Source organism: Monodon monoceros, unplaced genomic scaffold, assembly GCF_005190385.1.
Source record: "Monodon monoceros isolate NGI ecotype Baffin Bay Population unplaced genomic scaffold, NGI_Narwhal_1 Super_Scaffold_7, whole genome shotgun sequence".
Lineage (NCBI taxonomy): Eukaryota > Metazoa > Chordata > Mammalia > Artiodactyla > Monodontidae > Monodon > Monodon monoceros.
The window spans coordinates 24,022,463-24,031,482 of record NW_021703784.1 but is presented as its reverse complement, the minus strand read 5'-3'; positions in this window follow the sequence as shown (position 1 = coordinate 24,031,482).

The following is a 9,020-nucleotide window of genomic DNA, read 5'->3' as shown; positions in this document are numbered from 1 at the left end:
TTAGTCATTTTGTCCAGATTTTCAAATGTGTTGGTATAAAGCTAGCATAGTATTCTTTTGTAATTAAAAAAAAATTCTCTCTGTTTTATAGCTAGTCCCGTCTCTATCATATTTGCCAAATATTGCTTATTTTACTGGTCTTTCTAAAAGAACGTTTTGGTTTTATTTGTCAAGTTTACTGCTTTTCTCCTCTATTTTTGAGTTTTCTCTTGATTAATTTTGTCCTTCTACTCTTTTGGATTTACCTTGTTCTTTTTCTATGTCTACTGTCCATTTCCTGTAGCTTCAAGAGCCATTTTCAACAACTCAACGAGCTCTGCTGGTTGTGTCATGGTCACTTCATCATATGCCGTTAAAACTTAATCTCATACACTGGGTGAAGACTCAGCAGTCTTATTTTGCTTTCAAAATTGTTCTATGGCCTTGGATCCTCCTTCTTCTCCTAAATTAGCACTATCATCAGGGAAAATTCTACTGGGCCTCACGCTGCTTATAAGGCTTGCTTTCCTGCAGTTTCATAATAAAAGAAAAAACATTTCCACCCTTTTTTTTGATGTTGATCGAAAATTTAGCAACACTTCTTTGCACTGTATTCAAATCCCGAAATATAAGCAAGCCTTCATGCATACGGGCCCACTGAAATGTCATAATCTTAAACTATGTATGACCTTGAACAATGTCCTTTCCAAATACTCTATGCTCCCCCTTTCTTCCTAGGTGTTCAGACTTTTTCATTCCTACAACGTCTTTTACACATGGTCAATTTGTGTCATAAGCTCTTCCTCCCTTCCACTTCTGAGTATATATCCAAAGGAAACATCATCATTATTTGAAGAGATATCTGTACTCCCATGTTCATGTTATGAACATGTTATTCACAAGAGCCAAGGTATGGAAACAATCTAAGTGTCCATAGTAGATTATTGGATAAGGGAAATATGGTATATATATGCAATGGAATATTCTTCAACCTTAAAAAAGAAGAAAATCCTATCATTTAAGACAACATGGATAAAACTGGAGGACAGTATGCTAAGTGAAATAAGACAAAGACAAATAGTGCATGATGTCACTTATATGTGGACTCTAAAAAAATAACTAAATAAATCAACTCTTCTTCCCTGGACATTTTCCTCAGCAGAAGCTAGCAGCCTCTACTATAAGTCTCATCTTTTTTTTATTGTTTGTACCAGATCACAACCCCAGGGAACCTATGTATTTACGGATGTATATCTAGATTATAGTGTACTGTTGTTCGTTTTCTTTGCAATTCATTCCTTCCACTTTTGGCATCAGAACCTCATTTTTCCTTTGGAGAAGTCCTTGTGATTCAGGTAGGCGGTGTGTCTCCTCCCAAGGCTGTGTGACTTGGGCCTGGCTAGACACAGTGTTTTACATATACTCCATATGTCTTATGTACTTATTTCTCTGTTTTCCATGCTTTTCCCTCGAAATTTTAGTGTAGTTATTTTTTAATTGACATTTGTAATACTTTCTTTTGTTTGACTAAGGTATTGTTAAACTGATCTTCTGAGTGCTTAATTTCAGCTTTTTTAATTCTAGAATTTTCCTTTGGTTGCATTTCACAGATAATTTTTGCTTAAACTGCATATGTTGTCCTTTTTGAATACATTAATCATAATTTTAAATAATAGTTTCATTGAGATATAATTTACTTTCCATATTATTTAAAGTGTACAATTTAATGTGTTATGCATCTACCACCACAATCAATTGTAAAACTTTCATCCACCCCCCCCAAAGAAAAAGAATCTATTATAAGTCACTCACTCCCCCACTTCTCCAAACCCTAGGCAGCCACTAATATACTTTGTCTCTACAGATTTGCCTAATCTGGACATTGCATACAAATGGAATCATACAATTACTTAGCATGTTTTCAAGGTTCATCCATGTTGTAGCATGTATCAGTACTTGATTTCTTTTTATGGCTGAATAATATTCCATGGTGTGGATATTACTGTGTTTTATTTATCCATTCACAGTAAATGGCCATTTGGGTTAGTTCCACTTTGGGGCTCTTAAGAATAACGCTGCTGTGGTTGGATTTACGTGCAAGTTTTGTATGCAGGTCTAGATTTGTTTTTTAAATTTACAGACTATTTTGGAGCAGTTTCTGGTTTACAGAAAAATTAAGAAGAAAGGAGAGAGTTCTCATACCTCCTTACCTCTCTACCCAGTTTCCCCTATTACTAACATCTTAAATTAGCTTAATATATTTGTTATAGTTAATGAACCAATATTGATACATTATTACTAACTAATGTGCCTGCTTTACTTTAGACTTCACTCTTTGTTTTGTACATTATATGATTTTTGACAAATGTTCAATAACCTGTATCTACCATTACAGAACCATACACAGGAATTTCTCTGCCATTAAAATTCTGGGCTTCACCCATCCTTTTCTCCCTCCCCACAACCTCTGGCAACCACTGATCTTTTGATTGTCTCCACACTTTGCCTTTTCCTAAATTTCAAATAGCTGCAGTCATATAATATGCATGTAGCCTTTGCAGATTGGCTTTTTTTCACTTAGCAATATGCATTTAAGCTTCTTCCATGTCTTTTCATGGCTTCATAGCCTTTTCTTTTTATTGCTGAATGCTATTCCTTTGTACGGATATACCATAGTTTGTTTATCCATTCACCTACTGAAAAACATCTTGGTTGATTTCAAGTTTTGGCAATTATGCAAGAAACTGTTATAAACATCCATGTGCAAGTTTTTATGTGGACATAACTTTTCAGTTCCTATGGGTAAATACCAAAGAGCATGATTACTAGATCACTGTATGGTAAAAGTACGTTTAGTTTTGTAAGAAAGTGCCAAGTATCCCGCTAGCTACAAATGAGAATTCCAATTGTTCTGCATCATCACCAACTTCGATATTTCAGTTTTCGGATTTTAGCCATTTGAATAGGTGTGTAGTGGTATCTCATTATTGTTCTAATTTAAAATTCACTGATGACATGGAATGTGTAGCATCTTTTCATACGCTTATTTGCCATGTGTATATTTTCTTTGTTTAATCATAGTTGTTTTGTTGTTTTTTAGTTTTGTTTTGTTTTTTGTTTTTTTGTGATACTCGGGCCTCTCACTTGTGGCCCCTCCCATTGCGGAGCGCAGGCTCAGCGGCCATGGCTCACGGGCCTAGCCACTCCGCGGCATGTGGGATCTTCCTGGATCGGGGCACGAACCCGTGTCCCCTGCATCGGCAGGCAGACTCTCAACCACTGTGCCACCAGGGAAGCCCTTGTTGTTTTTTTAACCAAGGCCTGCTAACTCTTGTCCTCCTGTGTCTATTTATATTGTCTTTTTTTCTTTCTTTCTTTTTTTTTTTTTGAGCTTTTGATCATTTCGTCTTTTTCCTGGTATGTCAAATTATTTTTTATATTAAAATTGGGTTCAACTTATTTTAGGAAACTATAAAGGTACCTCCACATTCTGGATGTTGTTATCTTTCTCTTGAAAAGATTTACTTTTGCCCATGGCAGACAGTTACTATAGGGACTGGTAACCTTAGTCCATTCTCAGTTTGAGCTCTTTCAAAGCTGTTTTTCAGTCTGTGTGAAGGTTGGTCTATTTCTGTCTTGTCCTTCCTCTACGGGTGTTGCCCTTTGGGATTACCATGTGAACGTTTGGATTCTCCCTATTCCCAACTACCCTTGTATTTGTTAGGCTTTAAATATAATGGTTCCTGCAGCCCTTTGAGACTAAAGATACACTTAGCTTGTCATTCCATTAGTTGTTGCCTTTAGCTTGAGCTCTTGCCGTTTGGCTTCTGTGGTTAGAGTCTTTCGATCTCCTTGGCTTTTCAGCTCCTAGGCTGTAAGATTTGAATCAGCAAATGCCCCAAGGAGAAAAGCTGCACCAAATGTCTAGCTTGCGTTTTTGTTTCCCTTCTCTCCAGAACTTGGCCCACATGTCTTGGTGTCTCTCTAACATTCTGATGCCAGTGAACAGGTGTTTTCTTACTTTATCCAGGTTTTCTAAAATTTCTTTAGACTTCAAATTTCTTTAGACTTCTTTAGATAGTTATTACTGAACTATCATCTCAATTACCCCTAGGAAGAAAATTTACAATTTTATGTTTTATTCTTTTATTTTCTATATTACCTCAGTTTCTGTAGAGACCTTTTACCTGATTGTTCAGTCTAGTTCTTATGTTACCAGTAAGATGGAGATAAGGTGGAGGCTAAGAATATTGGCAACAAATCACTGATAAATGGTATGTCTCGTCCTTTTTGTTTTTCCTCTCCTTATTTACTTTGGCAGCCTACATTTGCCTTTCTTCATTTGACCCAGTTGCCCAAATAAGGAACCCACTCTGGCAAAGACCTGACTTTACTCTCATAAATGTCTGCATATTAGGATTAGCTAGATGATGAACACCATGCCAAAGTTCTTTGTGTGAGACTTTTGCAAACTTTTGTTAGCCCTTTAGTTTGCCTCTTGCCAACACTGCTCAGATTATTAAGGTTTTCTAAGTTTCTGTAGGTCAAACCTCTCTACCTGCATACCAGATGAGCCCTTCTCTCTTTCCTGAGCTCATTTGTGGGAGGTTAGCCCTCGGTTTTTCTTTTTCCCCATCCAATCATAATTGTTCATTAATTCCAAAAAGCCCTCAAAGTACCTGTCGTCCCTTTCTCTCTTCTCTTTTTTATCAACACTGTTAAGTATTAACCATATATTTGCATACCTCTTTCTTACTTACAATGGAATATTGGAAGGCTCGATCATTAAGTGTGAGCCCCACCAAACTAGGACTCATACAACACTCTCCTCCAGGCCTAAACTTATGATATCCACTGTTTTTTTTTATAATATCTTATATGTATCTAAATTTGTAATGATTTAGTTAATTCCTGAGTTATGTGACAATAAGGAATCAGTCAAATTAGCGTGACAGAAGTGCAGCTTAGCTCTAGGGACCAGAATCAAGGACCACAAAAACCTGTTAACCAATAAGTTTCACTTACACTTTATGTTTAACAAGTGCTGAGGGTGAATGGGAAGTGAGGGAAAAGGAGTTTAACTCCATATCACAGAAACTTGCACTAAAATGAAGAGGAAAATGACCGAGTTCCTGGTTCAAGTCACTATAATGAGCTTAAATAAACAATAACAGCACATAAGAAAAACAAACACTATATGGTAGGAACAATGGATAATTAATTACCAGATCAGGGAGGACAGATTACACTTGCTATGGGATTTCATTAAAGAAGGATTCCAAAAAGTACTGGCTTCTTCTGAGAAGACTTCTTAGAACAGGTAGCATTTAAATTGAGTCTTGAACAAGTATATAGGAAGGAGAACAGAGGGTAGGGAACAGGCCTTCTGGGCAGCGAACAGGCACAGTGTCAGGAATGGCACAGAGGGCTTATGGAATAGGGAACAAAACTGGCTGAACACAAGACTGCTACGTGTTGGGGAATATGGGGGAAAGACTGGCTGAGGTGGGTTAAATGAAACATAATTAGACAGAAGAGAAAGTAGGTGGAAAGACACATGGAAGAATGTGGAAAGCCCCTGAAGATGGAGGTCAGCATAATAATATTAAGAAATCAGTGGTTCTTTGACACTATATGAATGTCTAGGTTTAAAAAATCAGGGAAACACAATAAAAGAATAAACTACTGATATAATGATATGTGCCCAAATGCCAGATACCAAAGAATACACACTGTGTGTTTCCATGTATGTCATATATGGTGATAGAGGTCAGTTTAGGTGTTGCCCTGGGGGAGTATGGAACAGAAAGAAGTAACAGAGAACATTGTAGGGTGTTAGAAATATTTTATAATATCTTGACCTGGTGTTGGATACATGGGTGCATAGAGATGTAAAAATTCAGTTATTAGCAATGCAATTGGTGTTTATTGTTTGTATGCATACATTAAAGAAAACCTCCAGTACGTTAATTAGGCTGTCAGTTTTATGAAGTAAATTTTGGTCAAGGAATAGCCAAGGTAGTAATGCAGTAATAAGTTATAAACGTGCTCACTGTGCTCTAGAATGTCACGATTGGAATACAAGAAATATGTGTAGGAAAAAAGACAAATATTCAATATTGATGGTTGAATGAGCTGAATAAATTAGATGACTCGCCTTTCAGTTTAAGAAGTTTGCCAGTGTTTGGATACCTTTGAACAAAGAAAAAATGGAAATAAAAATTTTATTAAGCATATGCTATGTATCAATTCCTGACTTATATTTTGACACATATAAACATGGGAAATATTGCACCTTGTAACTGAGACAATGAAGATGAGCGAGGTACCTGGTTTTGACACTAGAGGCTGAGAAAACAATCAGCTCATAATCGTAAGAAGTTTGAAGTCAGAGGAAAAGAATCAAGAGGAAATAGTGGTAAGTGCCAGGAGCTCCTGGAAACTACATAAGAGATGAAGACCCCAGAATTGTTGAGCTTTCTAAGAGGCCCAATGACTCAAGTAAAAACAGAAGGCTTAAAACTGAAACCTGGGGATATATGTATACATATAGCTGATTCACTTTGTTATACAGCAGAAACTAACACAACACTGTAAAGCAATTATACTCCAATAAAGATGTAAAAAAGAAAAACAAAAACTGAATCCTGCAAAGTAACAATTGTTAGGACAAATGGTAAAGAATTATAAGAAAAATAATCACATGCCTGTCCCAACACAGAAATATCCTAAGCTCCATCTCAGCATTTCTCTGATTGGCCTTTCACAAAATACAGTCCCATCAGCTGAATATAGGTTTGTCAAGTAAGTGTGACTAAGACTGAATTTAAAAAATTAAATCAATTCCTTCCTCCAAAACTTTTCAGAGTATATAATGTAACAAAGTGAAACTTCAATTTCATGTCGGGATATAGAGTACGGCTCTTCCCAAATGCTCTTGTCTTGTAACTACATTAACATCATCTAAAACCAGTGTTCCTCAGGACAGAGATTGTGAAACTCTGCTCTCATCATGTAAGATAACAAGTCTTTCTCAAAATCCATTCTTCCTTCTGCCCTTTCTCATGTTGTCCCTGCCACCTGGAAGGTCCTCCTAAGCTCCACCTGCCAAAACCCTACCCATCTTTTAGGATCCAAGAGATAATAAAAGGCTTACATTACTAAAAGGCAGAGAAAGAAATCCCTTCCTAGCGATCTACATTTCCTTCCTAGGGAAAAGAAAAATTGTAAAGTATACCACAGTGACCTTAAATCTATGAATGTAACTGTGCTGTGTTACTTTGAGTTCTGTAAAAGTCAATGTGCTACAATATATATGTATATGAATGTTTGATCTCTTACAAGTAGAACTTGCTGATAACTTTCATCATGAGGGAGGTTAATGATTAAGGGAGCCATCGTGTGTGGCTCAGCCCTTATACACAGGGAATATTAAAATTGGAAAGGTCCCTAGATATTAGCAAATCTATCCATCTCATATTCTAAGTAAGGAAACTGAGACCTTCATAGATTGGATATTTATATTAACAAAGAATAAGGAAATAAGATATTGGCAGATCTATCTTTTAGATTAAGAATTTTGAGATTTTTATAGAAAACTAGGACATTATGTCCACTGATATTGAGACAATGTGTTTCTTAGTCAACATTTTCTATTGCAGTGACCAAGCGAGGTGGTAGTAAGTAGTTGTACAAGGGCAAAAAGAAAACTTTAGAAACTCCCAATTTATATACACAAGGAAATCCATCATTCATGTTATTTAAGCTAACTGGATGCAGTTTATCAGCTACATTGAGGAATGGTGAAGTGAAGTGTCTATACAATTAACATGTTAGTTTGTGTCATGAGCTCCCTGTTGTTCAAGTGAGTTAATGGTTAGCACTCAACTAGGCACTTAGAGTCCATTATAAAAATGGACTAAATGTTTATCTGTGGCATCTTTATTCTTCTTTGGTGCCCTTAGGCAGAATTAGCTCTCTTATGTTTTGATAAATTCAAGTATTAAACACGGCTAAGGTTTCACAAGTTCTTTTGCCTAGACATGGGGGTAAGGAGGACCAATGAGCTGGAGTACTTCTAGATTTAAGAATGGTCAAATTGAGGAAGAAGAGTCTTATGCCAGAGGTGAAAGAAGACTAATTATAATTACCTATTTTTAAAAATTCCAACCCTTTTCAATGTTCTAAAATGATCATGAAGTACGTGGGTATGCTAGGAAGTAAGGGAGTCAACCAAGAATATTCTGTAAGAGTTTGTGGATGGCAATAAAGTGGCAAGGAAGATAGAGAACATACTAGAAAAGGTTTCGGTTGGCCATAATAATGACGTCAGAAGGAGAAGAAGAAGAATAACAGATGCAATGGGAAAGAGAAAGCAAGAATAGAGAAGCAAAAGGGAAAGTAGAAAAATGAGACAAATTTGGAGAAGGAAATGAGGGAGAAAACTGGGTGAAAGAAAGAGGGAAGCACTGATGGTAGACCAGATGACACTCAAAAATTAACACGATGCACATTTAAGATGTGCCAACAATGGCCACGGTCATTACCCTCAAATAATTGACAGTATGTGTTTCAAAGACATTTATAAATAGAAAATGCCATTAAACTAAGTGCCAGTGTAAAAGTATTCATGGAATCGTATGGGAGAATAAAACATCCCCCGTCAAAGAACCAAGGGCAAATCTTGAAGCACCTAGTAAAAGCCAATTCAAACAAAAAAGCTTTTCCACTTAAACTTGAAAAAGTTAAGTTCCCAAGAGACCCCCTACATCAAACACTGAAGCTCATTTGGCAGTAAAAACAATAACATTCACCGAACAACAAGAAATCTAGGGCTTCCCTGGTGGCGCAGTGGTTGAGAGTCCACCTGCTAATGCTAGGGAACATGGGTTCGTGCCCCGGTCCGGGAAGATCCCACATGCCGCGGAGCAGCTAGGCCCGTGAGCCATGGCCACTGAGCCTGCGCGTCCGGAGCCTGTGCTGCACAACGGGAGAGGCCACAACAGTGAGAGGCCCGTGTACCACAAAAAAAAAAAAAAAAA